The sequence below is a fragment of the Palaemon carinicauda genome, chromosome 37 (genome assembly GCF_036898095.1).
Source record: "Palaemon carinicauda isolate YSFRI2023 chromosome 37, ASM3689809v2, whole genome shotgun sequence".
Classification (NCBI taxonomy): domain Eukaryota; kingdom Metazoa; phylum Arthropoda; class Malacostraca; order Decapoda; family Palaemonidae; genus Palaemon; species Palaemon carinicauda.
This window is the reverse complement of record NC_090761.1, coordinates 16,359,813-16,385,511: the sequence shown is the minus strand read 5'-3', so window position 1 is coordinate 16,385,511 and position 25,699 is coordinate 16,359,813. Positions and strand designations below refer to the sequence as shown.

At 45.3% G+C, this 25,699-nt stretch overlaps 1 protein-coding gene across 4 annotated transcripts in view; it reads right to left on the bottom strand.

Annotated features, from left to right (window-relative positions):
- The window catches only part of LOC137629464 (uncharacterized), a 190,343-nt gene that overhangs the window by 63,074 nt on the left and 101,570 nt on the right, over positions 1–25,699 (bottom strand). The window contains exon 1 of one of the 4 annotated variants that reach the window (XR_011041515.1): positions 24,641–24,804. The exons of 1 other annotated variant lie outside the window; for it this stretch is intronic. The gene's annotated coding sequence lies outside the window, so the exon portion shown is untranslated. 2 more of the 4 variants (XR_011041516.1, XR_011041514.1) reach the window with 2 other exon arrangements.

Genomic DNA, 25,699 nt, shown 5'->3' with positions numbered 1-25,699 from the left:
GAAAGATATGTACATAAACATATATTAACATATAAATGCTAACTTCCTTACATTTTATGGATGTGAGTTTTCAACCATTAGGCAAACTAATAGGTTATCTTATCTTAGGGATATTTTATATTAGCTAGAGTTCTTGACATTTCCGATAATTATAAATACTCACAAAGTATGATAACTCTTAGAAATTACTATGGATTTCTGACATTTTCCAATCTAACACCTACAGAGAAAGGAAGCATTTTAATTTGGACCTATTATGAATGCTGCATTTTCACCTAATGTACCAGATATTATTGGATTTATAAATCTGGGATATTCAAAATGGCATTGGACTTGCGAGGCCATTTAGTGTTCAAGTGCATTTACGGTAAAACCCTACAGTGCAATAAGGTGAAGTTAGAAGTGATCGGATAGCAAAATGGAAGAGAGGAAGCAAAAGCAGAGGTACAGTAGATGGATATAAAGCTAGTGCAGCTATGGGCTGATGAAACACTGCAAATACTATGGGCTGATGAAACACTGCAAATACATTTAAGTAATGCCCACAGTGCACTAACCCATCGGCAAAGGGATACCAGATAGGTTTATTTCTTTTCAGATACTCACGATGATGTCATGATACCAATGTACAGTATACGCCTAACATTTTTCGACATACCCAACCACTCCAAAACAATGATTATTACCTGATATTGCCCATAGGGCATGAGATCCAATATTATGATGGATTGGCAAATGAATGTATTATTTTGCCCTAACTTGACCACGTAAATACCTTTTCGACTTTATACATTTACCCATTTGCGAGGGTCTCTCCAGAGGTTGCTAACTTGCCCATTCCCCGAGTCTTTCTGGATGAGTATGGCTGCTAATGGCCTTTTCTAGCCTGGCTAGGGCACACCACAGTCAACTAACAACCAGGCTATTTAACAGCTTAGATAATTATAAAGCACAACTGATATTTAGGAAACATGCTCAAGATGTTCCTCTTCTGTGAGGTTGATAGCTGTTTGGCTGAGCAAGGAATGATACAGTACATGGATGTATATTTCTTAAGGTAACTAGAACCTATTAATGAAGTTTGATTACAAAGATTCAACTCGCCTATTCCATGGAAGTTTGACATGGCATCACAGATGAGTTACAACGCAACATGTATGAACACATTTACCTAGACATGGAGTTTTATGAATAGTACTTACCTGGCAGTTATATATATATAGCTGAGTCTCCGACTCCGACAGAATTTAATCGAAAATCGCGGCAACCGCCTTGAGGTGGTTGTGTGGTTAGATGGTTAACAACCCTTACAGGGTGGTACTTGGAATCATTCCCGTTTTCTGTTCCTCAGATTATCTCTGCCGGCCGGATCGACAACGTCGTTGGTCCGCCATTTAGTTTTTCGGATCGCTTTCCCTTCATCGCCTTTTTGGACTTCGTTTTTGGTGAAGTACACTGTGTTGGGATTTGGCAATCGTGTTTGTTTTTTGTTTTTTGTCTTTTTTCCTTTCTTATCATGAGTGAAAAAATTCATTTTCGTATTTGTGCGAATGATATTTGCAAGGTGAGGTTGCCGAAAGTGTCGGTTCACCCTCACACTATCTGTATGGGTTGCAGGGGGTTTGAATGTGCTCTAGATAATAGGTGCAAGGAATGCGAGGTTTTAAATGATGATAATTGGTTAGGTATGAAGCGCTATGTGCGCAAACTTGAGGTTGATAGAGTTAGGAGAGCTAAATCAAAGTCAAAGTCTGCTAGTGAGCCTAGCTTAGATTTATCTATTGACCCTTTAATTGTAACCTCTTTGGAAGTTATTCCTTCCCCGAATGAAGTAACTCCTGCCTCTTCTACAGGATCTGTGCCTACGGATGACCCTGGGTATGCTAAATTAGCTGCTGAATTAGAGGCCATTAAAGCACAATTGGAGGCCTTTAAAGGTGAGGGTGTAAGTGAAATTAGTGCTTGTGAAAGTGCAGTGGAGGTGGCGACTGATCGAATCTGTCATACCCCTAGGTCTAGACCTGTAACAAGCTCCCAGGACCAAGGGAGAAGGTACGTCGAAAGCCGAAAGGGGGTGAGAGGTGCTTATCCTCGGTCAGTCGTCGCCTCAGACAGTCCTGTTGCGATCTCCCAGGCTGCTCTTGACCGCAGTAGAAAAGGCGTGTCGGATACGTTTGTGTCTTCGCCTGATCGTTCTCCCAGACGTAATTGGCGTTACGAATCAAGACCAATGTAGAGAGGGTGGAACCGGGATGTGCAGTCTCGCTCTCCCTCTCCCGGTTCGAGTAGCTGAGATCCTGATCCTTCGGAAGACGATTTCGATGTTGTTCCTGTTAAGAGGGCGAAACAGAGAGTCCTTAGCCCAGTTAATCCTGCTAAACTCCCTGCTTCTTCTGCCAGCTCTCCCAGTCAAGCCGTACGACAACTGCCGTCTTCAGCACCGCGAGAGCCAGCGGAGGCTGCTAAAGCTTTCATGGTTGTTATGCAGGAACAACTTTCATCGTTAGTTCAAGCTTTCAGCCACCCTTCTCAGTCCGTCAGACGTAAGGACGTCTCTTTGCCTGTTAAGAGATCTTCTTCTAAGAGAGAACTTAGTATTTCCCCCAAGAAACCTCTGCGCACTTCGTCGGCCGTACGACAACGCACACCCTCTTCATCGGCACGCTGCCAGGAATTTCCTTCCCCCCTCTCTCGGCGCCAGGACGATACTGCCTCTCGTTCTCGGCGCCGTGACAATTCCGTTTCTCATTCGAAACGCCAGGACGTTACCGCCTCGTTTCTTAGGAAACAGGACGAATGCAGTCTGCATTTTCAAGGCAAAGGCAGCCTGCATCTTCAGGATGATTCCGTTTCTCGTCATCGTGACGATACCGCTTCTCGTCATCGTGACGATACAGCTTCTCGCCGACTGGATGTTAGCGGCGCTCGGTGCCAGACTGCTGGCAGCCCAACTCTTCAGGATGTTATCCTTGAGCAGGACCTCGAAGATATTTCGGAAGAGGAAGAAAAACCTGCCGACTCTTCTAGTGATTATAAGGTTCTTTCTCGCTCTCTTTTGGAACTTTATGGGGAGGAATTTCAACCTTCGGCCCCTCGTTCTCCTCAGTCTCAGTTTACCAGGAAGAAAGCTACTAAGTCTTCGGCCTTCATCAAAATGAAACTTTCAATTTCGGCCAGGAAAGCTCTCGCTAAGGTGGATGATTGGATGAAGGAACGGAGACAAGCTGTCAAGACCACCTTTTATTTTCCACCATCTCGGCTCGCTTCCAAGGCCGGTATGTGGTATGAGACAGGGGAACCTTTGGGGTTAGGAGTGCCTGCCTCCACCCAAGGTGACTTCTCGGCTCTTGTGGACTCGGCTAGAAGGCATGCTTTAAACTCCGCAAAGGTGATGTGGTCCATGTCGGAGCTTGATCACCTTGTCAAGGGAATTTTCAGGGTTTTCGAGGTTTTCAGCTTCCTGGACTGGTCTCTCTGGACTCTGGCCAGGAAGTCTGAACTCCTGAAGGACATGAAGGACCTGACGAGTATCATGTCCTGCATGGACAAAGCTCTAAGGGATGGAGCGAATGAATTGGCTTCCCTTTTCTCAGCAGGGGTCTTAAAGAAGAGGGCCCTTTTGTACTCCTTCACCTCTAGATCTGTGACTGCTGCCCAGAAGTCGGAGCTGCTTCACGCCCCTTTTTAACGTCATCTTTTTCCTGAAGCTCTGGTCAGAGATATCTCCCTTTCTCTGGCACAGAAGGCTACTCAGGACCTTTTGTCTCGGTCCGCTAGGAAGACCTTACCTGTTGCTCCTGCTCCTCTGAAGAAGGAAGAGAAGAAGTTTCAACAGCCCTTTCGGGGGCAGGACCTCCTCGAGAGCGGATTTTAGGGGGAGAAGACAAGAGTCAGGGCCAAGGACCAGCAGAGGTGCGTTTAGGCCCCGGTCCAAAAAATGAGATGGAAGTCCTCCAGACACCAGTAGGGGCAAGACTGTCTCGTTTTTGGCAGTCTTGGAAAAGGAGAGGGGCGAACACCTGATCCCTCTCGGTCGTCAAGGAAGGTTACAATATCCCCTTTTTAAAGAAACCACCTCTCTCAGACACTCCCCTAGCCTTAGTGGCTCAGTACACCGACGCGGGGAAACGAGAAGCTCTTCTGGAGCTAGTCGACCAGATGTTGGTCAAGGGAGCAATAGAGCCGGTTCAAGACCTCGCCTCCCCAGGCTTTTACAATCGCCTATTTCTGGTTCCCAAGAACTCGGGTGGATGGAGACCAGTCCTAGATGTCAGCTCTCTGAACGCCTTCGTGGAGAAAACAAAGTTCTCCATGGAGACGACTCAGTCAGTGCTGGCTGCAGTTCGTCCAGGCGACTGGATGGTATCTCTCGACCTGCAGGACGCTTATTTTCACGTCCCCATTCATCCGTCTTCGAGGAAATATCTGAGATTTGTGTTCCAGGGCAAGTGCTTCCAATTCAGGGCACTTTGCTTCGGTCTCAGCACAGCTCCCCAAGTTTTCACCAGACTAATGGCGAATGTGGCAGGCTGGTTACACCAAGAGGGGATAAGGGTATCCTTCTATCTAGACGACTGGCTGATCCGATCACAGTCGAAAGAAAAATGTCTGGAGGACCTAATGAAGACGTATACGATGACTCAGGACCAGAGACTCATCGTCAACTGGGGGAAGTCTCAGACCGAGCCAAATCAGACTATTCTCTATTTGGGGATAGTTCTGAATTCAGTTCTTTTTCAGGCTTCTCCCACCCAGGAGAGGCAGACCAGGAGCCTGGACAAAGTCAAAGACTTTTTAAGGAAGCAGGAATGCTCAGCGAAGGAGTGGACAAGTCTGCTTGGAACTCTATCCTCCCTGGAGCAGTTTGTCCCGTTGGGGAGACTGCACCTAAGGCCTCTGCAACACTTCCTCGCAAAGGTTTGGAACAGAAAGATCCAGGAGGACACTTTTTCTTTTCCCATTCCGACAAAGATCAAGGATCTTTTGATGTGGTGGCTGGACCCAGCTCTGTTGGGAAAAGGGATCTCCTTGTTCAAGAAGAACCCCGACCTAGTGTTATTCTCAGACGCGTCCAAGTCAGGCTGGGGAGCAACACTAGGGAACAAAGAGGTCTCAGGTATTTGGGAAGGGAGTCAAATCAGTTGGCATATCAACAGGAAGGAATTGATGGCCATTTTGTTAGGGCTAAAGGCCTTCAAAACCTCGGTGTCAGGAAAGACTGTGGAGATCAATTCCGACAACACCACAGCTCTCGCGTACATAAGGATGCAAGGGGGAACTCACTCCCTCTCTCTGTTCACAACTGCGAGAGAGCTTCTCCTTTGGGCGAACGAGAACGAGACTCAGCTGTTGACAAGGTTTGTTCAAGGGCAGAGAAACATCAGGGCGGACATGCTCAGCAGGAGGGGACAAGTCCTTCCCACAGAGTTGACTCTCAACCTGCATGTCTGTCGGAGCCTCTGGAAGTTGTGGGGCAGACCTGTCATACACCTTTTCGCCTCCAGTCTAAACAAGAGGATCCCCAACTACTGCTCCCTAGTCCCGGACGAGGAAGCTGTTGCAGTGGACGCCTTCTTGATGGATTGGACGGGGCTGGACATGTATGCCTTTCCCCCGTTCAAGATCATCAATCTGGTTGTCAGGAAATTCGCTCTCCTCGATTCGGGACGAAGGATCCTAGTGGCTCCATTCTGGCCTGCGAGGGAATGGTTCACCGAAGTGGTAGGGTTGCTGATGGACGTTCCAAGAAGACTCCCGGCAAGTCCAGATCTTCTCAGACAACCCCACTTCGAGAGATTTCATCAAAACCCCCTCGCTCTCAATCTGACTGCCTTCAGACTGTCGAGAAGCTCGTTAGATCTCGAGGCTTTTCGGCACAAGCGGCGAAAGCTATTGCCAGAGCAAGGAGGATCTCTTCACAAAGAGTCTACCAGTCAAAGTGGGAGACCTTTAGACCTTGGTGCAGGAGACACAAGGTTTCCTCGTCCTCTACCTCAGGCAGGATGCTAAGCTGGCTGTATCTACCATTAAAGGATACAGGAGCATGCTCTCAACCGTCTTTAGGCATAGAGGCTAAGAGTTATCTCAGAATAATGACTTGCAGGACCTCATTAGGTCTTTTGAGACAACGAAGCAGGTGCAGTTAAGATCCCCTTCTTGGAACCTGGATGTGGTGTTTAAGTTTTTGTGCTCCAAGAAGTTTGAGCCTATCTCGCGAGCCTCTCTGCGAGATGTGACTAAGAAAACCCTCTTCCTTTTGACTCTAGAGACTGCCAGGAGGATCAGCGAGGTCCAGGCAATAGAGAAGCGTGTAGGCTTCACCCAAAATAGAGCGGTTTGTGCCTTGAGGTTCGACTTTCTCGCCAAGAATGAGAACCCTTCGAAACCCTGGCCCAGGACTTTTGAAGTCCCTAACCTCACGAATCTAGTGGGTCAGGAACAGGAAAGCCTCCTCTGCCCGGTTAGGGCTCTCAAGGCTTATTTGGCCCACACTAAGAACGTGAGGGGTGCTTCCAACTCCTTATGGTGTTCGGTGAAGGATCCTCAAAAACCCCTGTCAAAGAATGCTTTGTTCTTTTTCCTGAGGGAAACTATTAGGGAAGCCCACCTCTTTTGTGAGGAAGAAAACTTCGCCCTGTTAAAAGTACGGGCTCACGAAGTAAGAGCCATTGCTGCCTCACTGGCATACCGGAAAAATATGTCAGTTAGGCAGATCATGGACGCAATGTTCTGGAGGAGCAACTCTGTCTTCGCTTCTCATTACCTCAGAGAGGTAAGAGTGGACTATGACAAGTGTTATACCTTGGGCCCATACGTAGCTGCGGCTTCTGTATTAGGCGAAGGAGTTACTACGACCACTCAACCTTAGTTTATGTACTTGTATATGGGTTTGTGTTTTTAATGGTTGTCTGAGGTCCTCGTCTTGTGGTATGGTTCCCTCAGTCCAGATAGATAGCTTATATCTATTTCTGCAAGATTAGATGGTTAGTTTTAGTAAGGTTGCAATTCTTTTTCATTTTATGGAGCGAAGGTAGTTTCTGAAGTCTGGTCAAGTTGTTGGTCCTACCCCTTTGACAGACTCGATTGAGTTGTTTGCAGCGTAGCAGGTCTACTCCTGGCTGAACACTCCTAAGGGAAAGCGACTCTAGAGGCAGTTACCTTTGAAGTCAGCTACCTTAGCAGGTAAGGAATCAAGGTGTTTGTTCTCCTACAACTCTTTTGTTGTTTCCCCAACTATGTTTTTCTGTCTGTTTCCCTCCTCCACATGTATGAATCAGCTATATATATATAACTGCCAGGTAAGTACTATTCATAAAAATGGAGTTTTTATGATAAAACAAAGTTTTATGAATACTTACCTGGCAGTTATATATATATTTTAAAGCCCACCCACCTCCCCTCAGGAGACAGGTCGGGCAAAGATAATCTGAGAAACAGAAAACGGGAATGATTCCAAGTATCACCCTGTAAGGGTTGTTAACCATCTAACCATCTAATCATAAAAACTAACCATCTAATCATAAAAACTAACCATCTAACCATCTAATCATAAAAACTCCATATTTATTTTGGCACGGTAAGTTTACTACATAAGTTGGTAAGGGTAGACTACTGTTATTCCCCATGTATTTTTCTGACCACTTACGTTGTTCCTTAAGTGTTCCTTGACAAGTAATTGTCAGGGTCATATACTGTAGTATTATTCTTACTACTTCAGATTATGGGGATCTATTCAAGAGGACTAGGTTACATTTAGAAACGAATATCTTCCCTGGTAATACAGTATGTTGGACACATTAATAGGAAACTTTTAAAAATAAAAACCTCAATTTTTAATAAGCACAAATAATTTGCTGTGTCAAATTGCCCCTCATAACCCCAGGAAAAACTACAGCAATTGTCAATATCAAACAAATGGCGTTTTCGACTTAATATCATACCTTTCCCAACTAGTTTTAAACATACTAGCCAAAGACACCAGTTGATTATGACTTATCGATTTCTGAATTCCGAGCCATACAGTCTGTCGGTATGGCTATTCAGTGCCTAGGTGCAACTCAAGTGAAACCCTAAAGATTGTACAGCGGACAAAAATTCCTCATACCGAAAGCAAGCTAGGATAGGTACCCTGAGATAAGGTTTAAATATGTTAGATTACCATGGGTATCAACAAAAGATACTCTAAGCTTAATTTTGAAGGTTATGGTATGATGAAAGATGGGCAGAGTTAGGCTACATTATGCAAGTAACATTTTACTTAGTATTACATAAGGGTCAAAGGTTTGGTTATAAAAAGTAACATTTCTATTCAGTTCCAAAGACTTCACTTATTCCTGATTTTTTTCATGGCCAGAAAAAGACATTGTTATCGGTTACCTTTAAACCTATGATCATATGTAGAACATAAAAATGATATTTTAATTATAAAATAAATTTTTGAATATACTTACCCGGTGAATATATAGCTGCAACTCTGTTGCTCGACAGACAAACTCTACGGAAAAAACTCGCCAGCGATCGCTACACAGGTTGCGGGTGTGCCCAACAGCGCCATCTGTCGACCAGATACCCAGCTCTTATGTAAACAAAGACTCAATTTTCTCCTCGTCCCACTGCGTCTCTATTGGGGAGGAAGGGAGGGTCATTTAATTTATATATTCACCGGGTAAGTATATTCAAAAATTTATTTTATAATTAAAAATGTTATTTTTATTAGTAAAATAAATTTTTGAATATACTTACCCGATAATCATGTAGCTGTCAACTCCGTTGCCCGACAGAATTCTATGGAGGGATACGCCAGCTATCACAATACTAGAAGGGGGTGTACTTACCAGCGCCACCTGTGGCCAGGTACTCAAGTACTTCTTGTTGACACCTCCTCAATTATTCCTCGGTCCACTGGATCTCTATGGGGAGGAAGGGAGGGTCGATTAAATCATGATTATCGGGTAAGTATATTCAAAAATTTATTTTACTAATAAAAATAACATTTTTCAATATTAAACTTACCCGATAATCATGTAGCTGATTCACACCCAGGGGGGTGGGTGAAAACCAGTGTACAAGATTAAAGGATAGCTAAGTATCCCATATTTCATATAACAGTTATCTCAAATAACAATGAAATAATAAGTACCTGGTAAGGAAGTCGAATTGAACCGTTACTCTGCCTCTTTTTTAAGTTCGTCTTCCTTACTGAGCGCAGCGTTCCTCTTGGAGGCTGAATCAACCCAAAGGTGCCAAAGTACACGGGGTTGCAACCCCTACTAAAGGACCTCTACCAAACCTTTAACCCAGGCGCTTCTCAAGAATGAATAGACCACCCGCCAAATCAAAAGGATGCGGAAGGCTTCTTAGCCTACCGTAACAACCATAAAAACAACAATAAAAGCATTCAAGAGAAAGGTTAAAAAAGGTTATGGGATTAAGGGAATGTAGTGGCTGAGCCCTCACCTACTACTGCACTCGCTGCTACGAATGGTCCCAGGGTGTAGCAGTTCTCGTAAAGAGACTGGACATCTTTAAGATAAAATGATGCAAACACTGACTTGCTCCTCCAATAGGTTGCATCCATTATGCTCTGCAGAGAACGGTTTTTATTAAAGGCCATCGAAGTAGCTACGGCTCTTACTTCGTGGGTCCTTACCTTCAGCAATGCAAGGTCTTCCTCCTTTAAGTGAGAGTGTGCTTCTCTGATCAGAAGCCTTATATAATACGAAACCCCATTCTTGGACATGGGCCTCGAAGGTTTCTTGATGGCACACCATAAAGCTTCTGACTGTCCTCGAATAGGTTTAGACCTCTTAAGATAATATTTGAGAGCTCTGACAGGGCAAAGAACTCTCTCTAGTTCGTTACCTACCATGTTGGAGAGGCTAGGTATTTCAAACGATCTAGGCCAAGGACGTGAAGGAAGTTCGTTCTTTGCTAGGAATCCGAGCTGAAAAGAACATGTTGCAGATTCGGTTGTGAAACCAATGTTCTTGCTGAAGGCATGAACCTCACTGACTCTCTTAGCTGTTGCAAGGCAGACGAGAAAAAGAGTCTTGAGGGTAAGGTCCTTGAAGGAAGCTGACTGGAGAGGTTCGAACCTAGATGACATAAGGAACCTTAAGACTACGTCTAGATTCCAGCCTGGAGTGGAAAGACGACGTTCTTTAGACGTCTCAAAAGACTTAAGAATGTCTTGAAGGTCCTTGTTGGAAGACAGGTCCAAACCTCTGTGGCGGAGAACTGAAGCCAACATACTCCTATATCCTTTAATCGTAGGGGCTGAAAGGGATCTCTCATTCCTAAGATGTAGAAGGAAGTCAGCTATTTGGGTCACAGAGGTATTGGTAGAGGATATTGAATTGGCTCTACACCAGCTTCGGAAGACCTCCCACTTAGACTGGTAGACTCTACGAGTGGAAACCCTTCTTGCTCTGGCAATCGCACTGGCTGCCTCCTTCGAAAAGCCTCTAGCTCTAGCGAATCTTTCGACAGTCTGAAGGCAGTCAGCCGAAGAGCGTGGAGGTTTGGGTGCAACCTGTCTACGTGAGGTTGACGTAGAAGGTCCACTCTTAGAGGTAGAGTCCTGGGGATGTCGACTAGCCATTGAAGTACCTCTGTGAACCATTCTCTTGCAGGCCAAAGGGGAGCAACCAGCGTCAGCCGTGTCCCTTCGTGCGAGATGAATTTCTGCAGAACTTTGTTTATTATCTTGAACGGTGGGAATGCGTACAGGTCGAGATGGGACCAGTTCAGTAGAAAAGCATCCACATGAACTGCTGCAGGGTCTGGAACAGGGGAACAGTACAGCGGAAGTCTCCTGGTTATGGAGGTGGCAAACAGATCTATGGTAGGTTGACCCCACAAGGTCCAAAGTCTGTTGCACACACTCTTGTGGAGGGTCCATTCCGTGGGAATGACCTGATTCCTTCTGCTTAGGCGATCTGCTGAGACGTTCATATCGCCCTGAATGAACCTCGTGACCAGAGTGAGGTTTAGACCTCTTGACCAAATGAGGAGGTCCCTTGCGATCTCGTATAGGCTCCTCGAATGGGTCCCTCCTTGCTTGGAGATGTAAGCCAAGGCTGTGGTATTGTCTGAGTTCACCTCCACCACTTTGCCTAGCAGGAGGGACTTGAAGTTCAACAGGGCTAAATGAACTGCTAGTAGCTCCTTGCAGTTGATGTGAAGTAATCCCTGTTCCTCGTTCCACGTTCCCGAGCATTCCCGTCCGTTCAAGGTCGCACCCCAGCCCGAGTCCGATGCATCTGAGAAGAGATGAAGATTGGGGGTCTGAATGGCCAACGATAGACCCTCCCTGAGAAGGAGGTTGTGCTTCCACCACAGGAGAGTGGTCTTCATCTCTTGGGTGATTGGGATAGAGACTGCTTCGAGAGTCGAACCCTTGTCCCAATGAGCTGCAAGATGGAATTGAAGAGGGCGGAGGTGGAGTCTCCCTAGCTCGACAAACAGGGCCAGTGATGAAAGGGTCCCTGTGAGACTCATCCACTGTCTCACCGAGCAACTGCTCCTCTTCAGCATGCTCATGATGCACTCTAGGGCTTGGCTTATCCTGGGGGCCGATGGAAAAGCCCGAAAATCCTGACTCCGAATCTCCATTCCCAGGTACACAATGGATTGGGAGGGAATGAGTTGAGACTTCTCTATGTTGACTAATAGACCCAGGTCTCTGATTAAGTCTAAAGTCCAATTGAGATTCTCCAGACAGCGACGACTCGTGGAGGCTCTCAACAGCCAGTCGTCTAAGTAGAGGGAGGCTCTGATGTCCGATAAGTGTAGGAATTTTGCTATATTCCTCATCAGATAAGTAAAGACCATAGGAGCTGTGCTTAGGCCAAAACACAGGGCTTGGAATTGGTAGACAACCTTTCCAAAAACGAATCTCAGGAAAGGTTGGGAGTCTGGATGAATAGGAACGTGAAAGTAGGCATCTTTCAAGTCCAACGAGACCATCCAGTCCTCCTGTCTGACCGCTGCTAAGACCGACTTCGTCGTCTCCATCGTGAACGTCTGCTTGGTGACATACGCGTTGAGAGCGCTGACGTCCAGCACCGGTCTCCAACCTCCTGTCTTCTTGGCCACAAGAAAGAGACGGTTGTAGAAGCCCGGGGATTGATGGTCCCGGACTATAACCACTGCCTTCTTCTGTACAAGTAGCGACACCTCCTGGTGCAATGCTAGCCTCTTGTCCTCTTCTTTGTAGTTGGGAGAGAGGTTGATGGGCGATGTGGTCAGAGGTGGTTTGAGGCAGAATGGAATCCTGTAACCGTTCCTCAGCCAACTGACAGACTGGGCGTCTGCACCTCTCTTCTCCCAGGCTCGCCAGAAGATCTTGAGTCTGGCTCCTACTGCTGTCTGGAGATGCGGAGAGTCAGTTTTTTCCTTTAGATGTCCTGGATCCTTTCCTAGACTTGCTCCTGTGAGAGTCTGGACGGGAGCTTCCTCGGCTGGGGGCTCTACCACGAAAGGGCGGTATGAACCTCGTAGCAGGGGTATCAGCCACTGGGGAGCGATAAGTCTTGGGGACTGAGGTAGCAACCTTAGACTTACGAGCCGATGAGGCTACAAGATCGTGTGTGTCCTTTTGTATCAGGGCAGCAGACAAGTCCTTAACCAGCTCTTCGGGGAAGAGGAACTTCGAGAGCGGAGCAAAAAGGAGTTGTGACCGTTGGCAAGGTGTAATGCTGGCGGAAAGGAAGGTACACAGTTGTTCCCTTTTCTTCAAAACCCCTGATACAAACATCGACGCAAGCTCACCAGATCCATCCCTAATGGCCTTATCCATGCAGGACATTAATAGCATGGCAGAATCCTTGTCCGCAGGAGAGGTCTTCTTGCTGAGGGCCCCCAGGCACCAGTCTAGAAAGTTGAACATTTCAAATGCTCTAAACACTCCTTTCAGTAAGTGATCCAGGTCTGAGAAGGTCCAACAAACCTTAGAGCGCCTCATTGCAGTTCTCCGAGGCGAGTCTACCAGACTTGAGAAGTCAGCCTGGGCAGAGGCAGGTACTCCCAAGCCTGGTGCTTCTCCTGTGGCATACCAAACGCTCGCTTTCGAAGTGAGCTTAGTTGGCGGGAACATGAAAGAAGTCTTGCCAAGGTGTTGCTTAGTCTGCAGCCACTCCCCTAAGATCCTTAACGCCCTCTTAGAGGACCTTGCTAGGACTAGCTTAGTATAGGTGGACTTAGCTTGTTGTATGCCCAGCGAAAACTCAGATGGCGGAGAGCGGGGAATAGCAGAGACAAAGTGGTCTGGGTAAACCTCCCTAAGTAGAGCCAAGACCTTACGAAAGTCAATAGACTGTGGAGAAAGCTTGGATTCATCCACGTCTGATGAGGGATCCAGGTGTGCCTCCTCATCATCAGACGCCTCATCACCAGAGTGTAGCGAAGAGATCGGACAAGAATGCTGAACAGCAGAGTCAGAACGAGTAGGAACAATATTAGTGGTTTCCTCTTCAAGTAACTGTTGAGGGAAAACCTGAGGCTCAGACTGCAAAGGCTGAATAACAGACGAAGCAGAAGGAAGGCGCATGGGTGGAGGAGGCTGACTCCTAGCATGAGTGGTTGAACCCAAGGATTGCGCTTGCTGAGCGGTTGGCGGAAGCGGAGTAGCAAGTTCCTGTTCCTGTGGTATGAGCGGAGCGTGATGAGGTTGAGGCTGCGCAGAACAAGGTAAATGTCTCGCAAGCTGAGGCTCCTGAGGCGCAAGGCCAAGGTGTAGTGGTGCTTGCCTTGTGGAGGGTTGAGCTCGCTGCAGCGAGAGCTGAGGAGACTGACTCATGGACGGGAGAGGTTGTTGTACCTCAACCGAGAGTTGCACCACTGGTGGAGCAGCAAGGGGAGGCGGAGGATGAGAGGTATAATCCTCCTGATCCCATAGTAAAGGTTCCCTTAAAGAAGGCGGAGGCTGAACACCACTGGGAACAGCAAACTCAGAACGTGGCTCAACATCGTACGCCTGGCAGGTGGTACTGCGATCAGGCGGAGCGAGCGCAGGCGGAGCGAGAGCAGGCGGAGGGAGTGTAGGCGGAGGCGGAGGCGCAACACTCTCAGCCCGACACTCACGCATCAAGTCCGAAAGCTGTGCTTGCATGGACTGAAGTAGAGTCCACTTGGGATCGGCAGAAACGACAGTAGACTGAGGTAAAGCCTTAACAGTCGAGCTCTGTTGTGGCAGAACCTTACTCCTCTTGGGCGGAGTGCAGTCGACAGATGACTGCGGCGAGTCAGAGCTGAGCCAATGACTGCAACCTGGCTGAGCACTCGCGGACTGGACTCTGCGTTTAAGTGGTCTCGAGACCTGAGACCAACGTTTCTTCCCTGACAGTTGATCAGCGGACGAGAAAAAGACGGGCTCAATCGTCTGCAGGTGGGAGTGACGGTCTTTGGAAGACACGCCCGCAACCACCGAGGATACTTCTGTGCGCCTAACAAGGCCTGCCAAACCCTTATGCCCTTCGACATTGCTTCTCCCCTGGGCTTGGGAGCTTGCAAGAGGTCCCGGACTGGGAGGACGACTGGCTCGCACAGAAGTATCCTCACGCACCACACTGGCACTGACACTAGCACTTGGCACTGCACTGACACTAGCACTCGTCACAGCACTGGCACTAATTCCACCCACTGCACTCTTGACCTTAAGTTCCTTGACTTCGGCCATCAGAGACTTATGGTCACTTACCACTGACTCTACTTTATCGCCTAAGGCCTGAATAGCACGCAAAACAACAGACATATCAGGCGGAGGACAAACAGTAGGTTCGGGGGTAGCCACTACAGGGGTAGGAAAAGGTAGGGGATCATGAGGTGAGGAAAAAAGTGAAGAGTGAGAAGAACTCCTCCTAACTCTACCTCTCTCTAACTTAGTTGAATATTTCAAAAGACGGACAAATTCCAATTCCGAAAGTCCGGCGCATTCCTCACATCGATTTTCTAACTGACAGGGCCTGTCCCTACAGTCAGAACAAGCGGTGTGAGGATCTACCGAGGCCTTCGGAATACGCCTATTGCAAGACCTACATCGTCTATGGGAGGGGGCTTGCGAAATGTCAGACATCTTGAATCCAAAGAGTTAGCCAAAGGGGGTTCCAAAATCAAGCAAAAGATTGTTAACCGTTAATCAGGACTATATAAAAGCTATCTAGCTAATATAAGGAGGTTTCCAGTAAAGCGACAGCCGTTAATCTGAGAGAATACTTCACCAATTAGCCGTGAAAATACTCGAAGACCATAAGCGTATCCCAGAACGTCTTGCCGGAAGCACGACAGAGGAATAATTGAGGAGGTGTCAACAAGAAGTACTTGAGTACCTGGCCACAGGTGGCGCTGGTAAGTACACCCCCTTCTAGTATTGTGATAGCTGGCGTATCCCTCCATAGAATTCTGTCGGGCAACGGAGTTGACAGCTACATGATTATCGGGTAAGTTTAATATTGAAAATATCATTTTCAAATATTTAACTTAGCCGGTGAATATATAGCTGATTCACACCCAGGATGGTGGGTAGAGACCAGTAATATATGTTTACATTTTATGAGCTAAGAGTTTTTTATTTCCTTTAGAAGTTATCAAAATAACAAAAACAAAATAAATAGGTACCTGGTAAGGAAGTCGACTTGAACAATTACTCTGCCTTTTAAGTACGTCTTCCTTACGGAGCCTCGCGATCCTCTTAGGATGCTGATCGACCCCTAGGAGCTGAAGTATCAAGGGTTGCAACCCATACAACAGGACCTCATCAAACCCCTAGATCAAACCCCTAATCTAGGCGCTCTCAAGAAATGACTTTGACCACCCGCCAAATCAACCAGGATGCGAAAGGCTTCTTAGCCTTCCGGACAACCCATAAAAACAACATTAAAAACATTTCAAGAGAAAGATTAAAAGGGTATGGAATTAGGAAATTGTAGTGGTTGAGCCCTCACCCACTACTGCACTCGCTGCTACGAATGGTCCCAGTGTGTAGCAGTCCTCGTAAAGAGACTGGACATCCTTTAGATAAAAAGACGCGAACACTGACTTGCTTCTCCAATATGTTGCGTCCATTATACTTCGCAGAGATCTATTTTGCTTAAAGGCCACGGAAGTTGCAACAGCTCTAACTTCGTGCGTCTTCACCTTAAGCAAAGCTTGGTCTTCCTCACTCAGATGTGAATGAGCTTCTCGTATTAACAGTCTGATAAAGTAGGATAAAGCATTCTTTGACATAGGCAAAGATGGTTTCTTAACTGAACACCATAAAGCTTCAGATTGGCCTCGTAAAGGTTTAGTGCGCTTTAAATAGAACTTAAGAGCTCTCACAGGGCATAAGACTCTTTCTAGAAAACCAAGTTGTAGCGAACATGTGGCTTTTTCTGATGAAAATCCGATGTTCTTGCTGAAGGCATGAATCTCACTGACTCTTTTAGCTGAGGCTAAGCATACTAGGAAAAGTGTCTTTAGAGTGAGATCTTTCAAGGAGGCTGATTGTAGCGGCTCAAACCTGTCTGACATGAGGAATCTTAGTACCACGTCTAAATTCCAACCAGGTGTAACCAAACGACGCTCCTTAGTGGTCTCAAAAGACTTAAGGAGGTCTTGAAGATCTTTATTGTTGGAAAGATCTAAGCCTCTATGCCGGAAGACCGATGTCAACATGCTTCTGTAGCCCTTGATAGTGGGAGCTGAAAGGGATTGTCCTTTTCTCAGGTATAAGAGAAAGTCAGCTATTTGAGCTACAGAGGTACTGGTCGAGGATACAGAAACTGACTTGCACCAGTCTCGGAAGACTTCCCACTTCGATTGGTAGAGTCTAATGGTGGATGCTCTCCTTGCTCTAGCAATCGCACTGGCTGCCTCCTTCGAAAAGCCTCTAGCTCTCGAGAGTCTTTCGATAGTCTGAAGGCAGTCAGACGAAGAGCGAGGAGGCTTTGGTGTACCTTCTTTACGTGTGGCTGACGTAGAAGATCCACCCTTAGAGGAAGACTTCTGGGAACGTCTACTAGCCATCGAAGTACCTCGGTGAACCATTCTCTCGCGGGCCAGAGGGGAGCAACTAGCGTCAACCTTGTCCCTTCATGAGAGGCGAACTTCTGCAGTACCTTGTTGACAATCTTGAACGGTGGGAATGCGTAGAGATCTAGATGTGACCAATCTAGGAGAAAGGCATCTATATGTATTGCTGCTGGGTCCGGGACTGGGGAGCAATAGATTGGAAGCCTCTTGGTCAGCGAGGTTGCAAAGAGATCTATGGTTGGCTGGCCCCAAGTGGCCCAAAGTCTCTTGCACACATCCTTGTGGAGGGTCCATTCTGTTGGAATTACTTGCCCTTTCCGACTGAGACAATCTGCTATGACATTCAAGTTGCCTTGGATGAACCTCGTTACTAGTGAGATGTCTTGATCTTTTGACCAGATGAGGAGGTCCCTTGTGATCTCGTACAGCGTCAGTGAGTGGGTCCCTCCTTGCTTGGAGATGTACGCCAAGGCAGTGGTGTTGTCTGAGTTCACTTCCACCACTTTGCCTCGAAGGAGAGACTTGAAGCTTTTCAAGGCCAGATGTACTGCCAACAGCTCCTTGCAGTTGATATGCATGTTCCTCTGACTCGAGTTCCACAGTCCTGAGCATTCCCGACCGTCTAATGTCGCGCCCCAGCCCACGTCCGATGCGTCCGAGAAGAGAACGTGGTTGGGAGTCTGAACAGCCAGGGGAAGACCCTCTCTCAAGTTGATATTGTCCTTCCACCAAGTCAGACAAGACTTCATCTTTTCGGAAATCGGGATCGAGACCACTTCTAGCGTCTTGTCCTTTTTCCAGTGAAAAGCTAGATGGTATTGAAGCGGACGGAGGTGTAGTCTTCCTAATGACACAAATTGTTCCAGGGATGATAGCGTCCCTACCAGACTCATCCACAGCCTGACTGAGCAGCGTTCCTTCTTCAGCATGTTCTGGATGAATAACAGGGCTTGACTTATTCTGGGGGCCGACGGAAAAGCCCGAAAAGCTTGACTGTGAATCTCCATCCCTAAATACACAATAGTTTGGGATGGGACCAGTTGCGACTTTTCCAAATTGACTAGGAGTCCCAATTCCTTGGTCAGATCTAGAGTCCACTTGAGATCCTTCAGACAGCGACGACTGGAAGAGGCTCTGAGAAGCCAGTCGTCCAAATAAAGGGAGGCTCGGATGTCCGATAAATGGAGGAATTTGGCTACATTCCTCATCAGCCTCGTAAACACGAGAGGAGCTGTGCTTAGGCCAAAGCACAGGGCCCGAAACTGGTAGACCACCTTTTCGAAAACGAATCTCAGAAAAGGTTGGGAGTCTGAGTGGATGGGGACGTGGAAGTAGGCGTCCCTTAGGTCTAGGGAGACCATCCAGTCTTCCCTTCTGACCGCTGCTAAGACTGACTTTGTGGTCTCCATGGAAAACTTCGTCTTTGTGACAAAGACATTCAGAGCACTGACGTCTAGCACCGGCCTCCACCCTCCTGTCTTCTTTGAAACCAAGAAGAGGCGGTTGTAGAATCCCGGTGATTGAAGGTCTGAGACTTTGACCACCGCTCCCTTCTTCAGCAAAAGAGACACTTCCAGTTTCAGGGCTTGTCTCTTTTCTTCCTCTCTGTACCTGGGAGAGAGATCGATGGGAGACGTCACTAGAGGGGGTTTTCGTACAAACGGGGTCTTGTACCCCTCTCTGAGCAACTTCACGGATTGTGCATCTGCGCCTCTCTTCTCCCAGGCTTGCCAGAAGTTCTTGAGTCTGGCTCCCACTGCTGTCTGAAGTTGCGGGCAGTCAGACTCTGCCCTTAGAGGACTTGGATCCTTTCCTCTTCCCTCGCTTCCCTTCGGCACGAGCACCTCCTCTGCCGGAGGCTCTGCCACGAAAGGGCGGAATAAAGCGAGACGCTGGAGTGTCCATCCTCGGTCTAGCTGATAATGTAGGCAAAGGGGGAGCTTTGCGAGCTGAGGACGCAACAAGATCGTGAGTGTCCTTCTGCACTAACGAAGCGGCTATTTCCTTTATCAGGACTTCTGGAAAAAGGCACTTGGAAAGAGGAGCAAAGAGAAGCTCAGATCTCTGGCACGGTGTAACTCCAGCAGAAAGGAATGAGCAGAGAGATTCTCGCTTTTTTAGGACTCCGGACACAAATGAGGCAGCAAGCTCATTGGACCCATCACGGACGGCCTTTTCCATGCAGGACATAATAAGCAAAGAAGTCTCTTTATCTGTCGAAGAGATCTTCCTACTTAGGGCTCCTAGGCACCAGTCTAAGAAGTTAAAGACTTCAAAAGCCCTAAAGATTCCTTTCATAAGGTGGTCCAGGTCCGATGATGACCAACAAATCTTTGAGCGTCTCATGGCAAGGCGGCGGGGAGAGTCTACAAGACTTGAGAAGTCGCCCTGGGCAGAGGCAGGAACTCCCAAGCCGAGAACTTCTCCCGTGGCATACCAGACGCTCGATCTAGAAGAGAGTCTAGCAGGGGGAAAAGCAAATGCTGTCTTCCCTAACTCTTCTTGGACTCTAACCAGTCTCCTATCACCCGCAAAGCTCTCTTGGACGAGCGTGCGAGGACGAGTCTAGTGAAGGCAGGTGCGGTAGAAGGCATGCCTAAAACAAACTCTGAAGGCGGAGAACGAGGAGCCACAGAAACAAACTGGTCAGGAAACAGCTCTTTGAAAATAGCCAAAACTTTTCTAAAGTCCAAAGAGGGTTGAGTAGACTTAGGCTCGTCCAGTTCTGATTGTTGTTCATCTTGATGTGCAGCAACATCGTCATCAGAAAGTTCCTCATCCGAGAACTGATGAGGAAACGGCAACGGAGTGGGTAACGGCTGGTTCGCTGAGTCCGGTCGTACTGGTGCATGCGTGACTGAGCCGGACGCAACGTCATGGACCTGCTGCACAGTCTGTGAGCTGTCAACAACCATGGTAGGGCGAGGACGCACAGCGTCTACCCGAGACTGTCTAGACTGACTGGGTTGCGCAGTGGAAACCACACTGGGTTGCGGAAGTTGACGCACCGCGTCAAAACAAGTCAACTCTGAAGGTTGTTGAACGTCCAGAACATCAACACCCACTTCCGTGCGTCGCTTAACGTCAACATGCGGCTGGCAGCCCACACTGGAACGCATCGGTGGAGGAACTCCCTCAACTGGTGTACGTGAGAAGGTTACCTCAGCGTCCACAGGACGCACAACCGATCGCTTAGAAGGTTGTAGGCTAGTTACTGCACTCGCTGCTGGTACGGCAGCAACCTTCTCCGCATGAAAGTCCTGCATTAGAGACGTAAGCTTGGACTGCATGTCTTGCAGTAAAGCCCATTTAGGGTCTACGGGAGCAGGTGCGGCGACAGACGGTGTTAGGGTCTGAAGCGGTACCGCTTTGCCTCTCTTAGGTGGTGAGCAGTCATCAGATGACGGCAACGAGTCCGAACTGACCCAGTGACTACAACCGGGACGTTGGACTTGTCCTGAAGGGACCGATTTACGTTTTAAAGGTCGTGAGACCTTGGTCCAAAGTTTCTTGCGAGAAACACCTTCAGACGACGAGGTATAAATGGGCTCTCTCGTCTTAGGTAGGTAGGGGCGATCTTGGGTAGATACGCCCGATACCATGGAGGGAACGTCTGTTCGCTGATTAAAGCCTCTCGAACCCATGCGTCGTACGACATTGCTTCTCCCCTGGACTTGGGAGCTTGCAAGAGGTCCCGGACTAGGAGGACGACAGGCACGAACAGACGAACCCTCAAGCGCAACACTGTTCACAACACTATCACTTGGCACTTTAGCACTTCCCACTGCACTTTGGCACTTAAGCTCCTTAACATCCGCCATGAGCTGATTGCGGTCACTTGCAAGGGACTCAACTCTCTCACCCAGAGCCTGGATGGCACGCATCATGTCAGCCATCGATGGTTCCTGAGTGCTAGGAGGGGGGTTAGGAACAACCACTACAGGGGAAGGAATAGGTTGTGGGGCATGAGGAGAGGATACATCAATAGATCGAGAAGAACTTCTCCTAACTCTATCTCTCTCTAGCCTACGTGTGTACTTTTCGAATTCGATAAAATCGAATTCCAAAAGGCCCACGCACTCCTCACACCGATCTTCCAATTGACAGGTTTTACCCCTACAATTGGAACAAACAGTGTGAGGGTCGATAGAAGCCTTCGGAAGACGCCTAGAACAGTCCCTAGCATTGCATTTCCTAAATTTGGGAACTTGTGAAGGGTCAGCCATTTTGAATTGGTCAAGGGAAAATTCCAAAGACGATCTAAGTCATCAACAATGAATCCGTTACAAAAAAAAGAGTTCAAGGATTTGTTTGAAGAAAAACCCTGCACAGCGAAAGCTCAAAACCAGAATATAGTACTTCACCAATAAGATGTGAAAAACTCCAGTTTAGCAACAGCGAGTAAAGTACGTCTTGTCGACACCTCGACAGAGAGAAAATTGAGTCTTTGTTTACATAAGAGCTGGGTATCTGGTCGACAGATGGCACTGTTGGGCACACCCGCAACCTGTGTAGCGATCGCTGGCGAGTTTTTTCCGTAGAGTTTGTCTGTCGAGCAACAGAGTTGCAGCTATATATTCACCGGCTAAGTTAAATATTTAAAAAATATGGTTAATGGGCATATTATTTTAGAAAATTTCAAGTCTTTTATCATATACTGTACCCCAATCATTACAAAATTATAGTTACAGAGATAGTGGTGATGTATAAATCATGATATTAGTTTAAATGCTTATTGCTTTGAATTTCTTTACTCAATAACATGTCCAAAGGGCCATTAAGTCAGTGTACTTAAGGAAAAATGTTGTATCTATAAGTATGCAGGTTATGAAAAGGGTAGTTTTCTTAACCTGTTTTGGAGGTGCATGATTTAAATCAAGAAATTTATTTTCTTCATTAGTTTCAAATAGAATTTTAATAAGTTTGAAAACTTACACTAAAAATGTTTCGTTAATGGTTACTGATAAAATGGATGACAAATGTGTAGTAGAAAGTATAAAAAATTACAAAATCAAAATATTGACTTGTAATTGATTACTTTTGTAAATATTTACCCATACACCAAACATGTGGGAACACTTTAACATTACTTTCACCTAACCCAACCAAGACCATAGTACCCTTCCTCATTAGTGGGTGTTTCACTTTCAAAGATAAGCATGTGTGAGCAATAAACAGAAACATAATCAAATAAGTTCAAATTCCAATAAAAATGATACTTTTTAAACATCATTTTAATATGCACCAATCGCTGTAAAAATTATGATAGCCTACATATATATATATATATATATATATATATATATATATATATATATATATATATATATATATATGCTATGTAGGCTAGCAATGAAAAGGTGGTGGGAGATTGGGTTGGAAACCCGTACCCATTTTTCTTTAGTAATTCAATTTTTCAAAAGAAGTGGGTTTTACGGTTGGGAACCTGAGTTATTGTTGAGCGAATATAGAACGATGGGTAAAGTTATTGTCCCGACCGGAACTATAATGATACCGAACGAAAAATGAAGGCCTACTTGCGATAACGATGGCAAAAACAAGGAAGGTTACTCGATAGTAAACACCTTTAAGCCTACAGCAATATAATGGTTATATTCAAGTAAAAAATTCACCTGTGTTGAGAAACAAAGTCAGTAGCAAAAATTATTACCTACCTTTCAAATCATGCTTATGTGGGCAAACAACAAAATTCAACGAGTCCGAGGAAACTCGACAGGAAGCCATGTTACGTTAACTTATCATCATCAATTCTTGATTATGAAATATTATTGAAATACGTCAAGAGACACTTTAATTGAACAGCAATCCTGTTACGTTAACTTATCATATTTTTCTTATTATGATAAAAAGAGACATACTTAAGGTATTTGAACAATATAGAGTCAGACATACAACTTTTACGTGAAGTTACGCAAACAGTGAAACCGTGACGCAGCATTGTGAAGTCCTTCTCAGCTTAGTCCAGAATCCAGATTGTCCATATGCTTGCAGAACCTTCTTCGTTGACTTTTCTTTTGCTTTAAAGTTATTCGTTGTGAATTTTGTTACAAGCAGCTGTCCATTGCATATGTCAAAGCATTACAATATTGCAATCAAGAATGGTTTACATTCTCTAAGGATATTTCGGTATAACTAAAGTGTCTTGCCATAATATATTAAATAAATTGCTGGCGATAATATAAATATGATGAAAACCTTCCCATAATCTTTATATATATATATATATATATATATATATATATATATATATATATATATATATATATATATGTAGCCTATATATTTTTTTTTGCGTCATTGTTGTTGGTATGTTATTTTTCAAATATTGCAAATACGGGGCAAAAGGCGTCCCAAAATATGGGACAATCCCATAAAATACGGGACATGTGGACCGGGTGGTCACTCGTGTGTGTATATATATATATATATATATATATATATATATATATATATATATATATATATATATATATATATATATATATATATATATATATATATATATATATATATATATATATATATTAAAACTAGTGTAGCTAAATAAAAGTTGTGTTCTTAAAGGAACCTGTGTTTTCCTCTCAATTGAGATTGGAAATTTATTTACAATACTCTCTCTCTCTCTCTCTCTCTCTCTCTCTCTCTCTCTCTCTCTCTCTCTCTCTCTCTCTCTCTCTCTCTCTCTGTGTGTGTGTTACCATCCATAAGGCAGCAAACACCCTAGTTGTTGACATTTCACCTAGGATCTCGCCAAGTTCCATGTCGCAAAAGCGAATAAAATGTAATATATGAACAAAGGAAGGATTTTATCCAGGAAAGACAAATCACATGTCATATGATTTTGTGAATTGTGGGTAGGTAAAAAAAAATCGAAACCGTTAACTGTGGTGACTCGGGTATCAGATATTCTGTATTCGCAATTATAATAATAATAATAATAATAATAATAATAATAATAATAATAATAATATTATTATTATTAAAAGCTAGGCTATAACCTTAGTTGGAAAATAAAGATGCTATAAGCCCAAGGGCTCCAACAAGGAAAAATAGATAACTTTTTGTAAGTTGGTCGAAACTGGTCGGATTGATATTCGATGTTGGGTTAAATTTTAAATAATTTTGTAATGAGTTTGTGGTGTAGCGAAGCAAATCCATTTTACTTTACGACTCAAATTAACAGAATTCACGCCAATCTTACACCTAGAGACACAAAGCGAATGAATAGGCCTACTTATGAACAGCAGACAATTATTATTGGAAACACCTAGCTGATATAACCACTAAACCCCCAGTCATATAATCTTAACAAAACAGCAAAATACGGTATTCCAGTATATACACTCTTCCATGAAGCAAAATTATTTCTTTTACTTGCATCAGTACAAAATTCCCAGACACTTCAATACAAGTGAAAGAATTTCCAAGTAGAAGCCTTACCCAATATGTAGTTTTCGTCAGATTTTATTGGGCAAAGGAATTTCCAAGTCTGTTGGTTTTAAAATTCTTAAAAGATCAGGTTTCTGAAGATTTTAAAGTTTTTTTCCCCCAATGATAGAATTCTGTAATGTTTATCCCACTATGTTCAAACAACTCAGATATTGCTGACCTGCAATGTTTCCACAGTTTACAGTAGATTCACTGAAGGATGTGATACCCTCATCGTTGACGCTCTTGCCAAATTACCGAGAATCGTAAGGAAGTTGGCAATTCTGGGTTGAATGATTGACTTTTTATACTGTTACTGCTTGCAGTCCGGTACAAAAATGTTACGAGAACCGGCAGGAATAACAGCAGAAAAGTGTGAAGAAATGGAGCGCGACCCTTTACTCACAGCCTATAGTAGCTGTGCGAAAGCACTACTCGTACCACGTGGAACCTTTCTTAACCCCCCCCCCCCCCCCCAAATGACCCGGACTTCTCTCGAGACGGCCTTGTTCAAACCATTACTTACTTTTCTTTAAAGGCTGTTTATATATCACACATGGAAACTGGGTGCCCTACAGAGCCTTAAAAATCTGTTTGTCGTGTATAGTCTTAGGCATTTAGTGTCACCGTACGTATTCCACATTGTCAAATCCACATCATCGAAGCACTTAGAAAAAAAAGAAAGTCTTCTGTTTCTTCTTGAAAGCCTTATGAATTCCAGTTTTCGGATGTACAGTGGGAGCTTGCCTCGGGGATTGCAAATCTGAAAGCCCTAGAACCTACAATAGACACATATCTTGGTTCCAATATTTTGAAACCATCTGTAACTATTGTCGTGTCGATACCATTTGTTGGCTGCACAATGTGTAGCAATGATCTTGAATATTTTGGACGTCCGGTTCTGATAACTTGATGGGTTATTACACATATCTTAAAAGCCCAATTTTCAGATCGTAGATTTCCGACATCAGACAAAATTTCTACTCTTGCAATAGAAGGTGTCAATTCAAATTCCAGAGAAGGATAAAACTCCTTGTTTATCTTAGGCTTAAATACAAACAGCAGCTTTAATCTTGTCTGCTTCCCAAGTCCGATTATTTCATTACAAAATGAAGGAGTCTCAGTAAAGAATAAATTGTCTTGGCGCTGTTAAGCATCGGTGTGGTTGTTCTCATCAGAGGAAAGGTCATGTGGACCTTTCCCAGTATTGTGCACAAATGATATATATATATATATATAT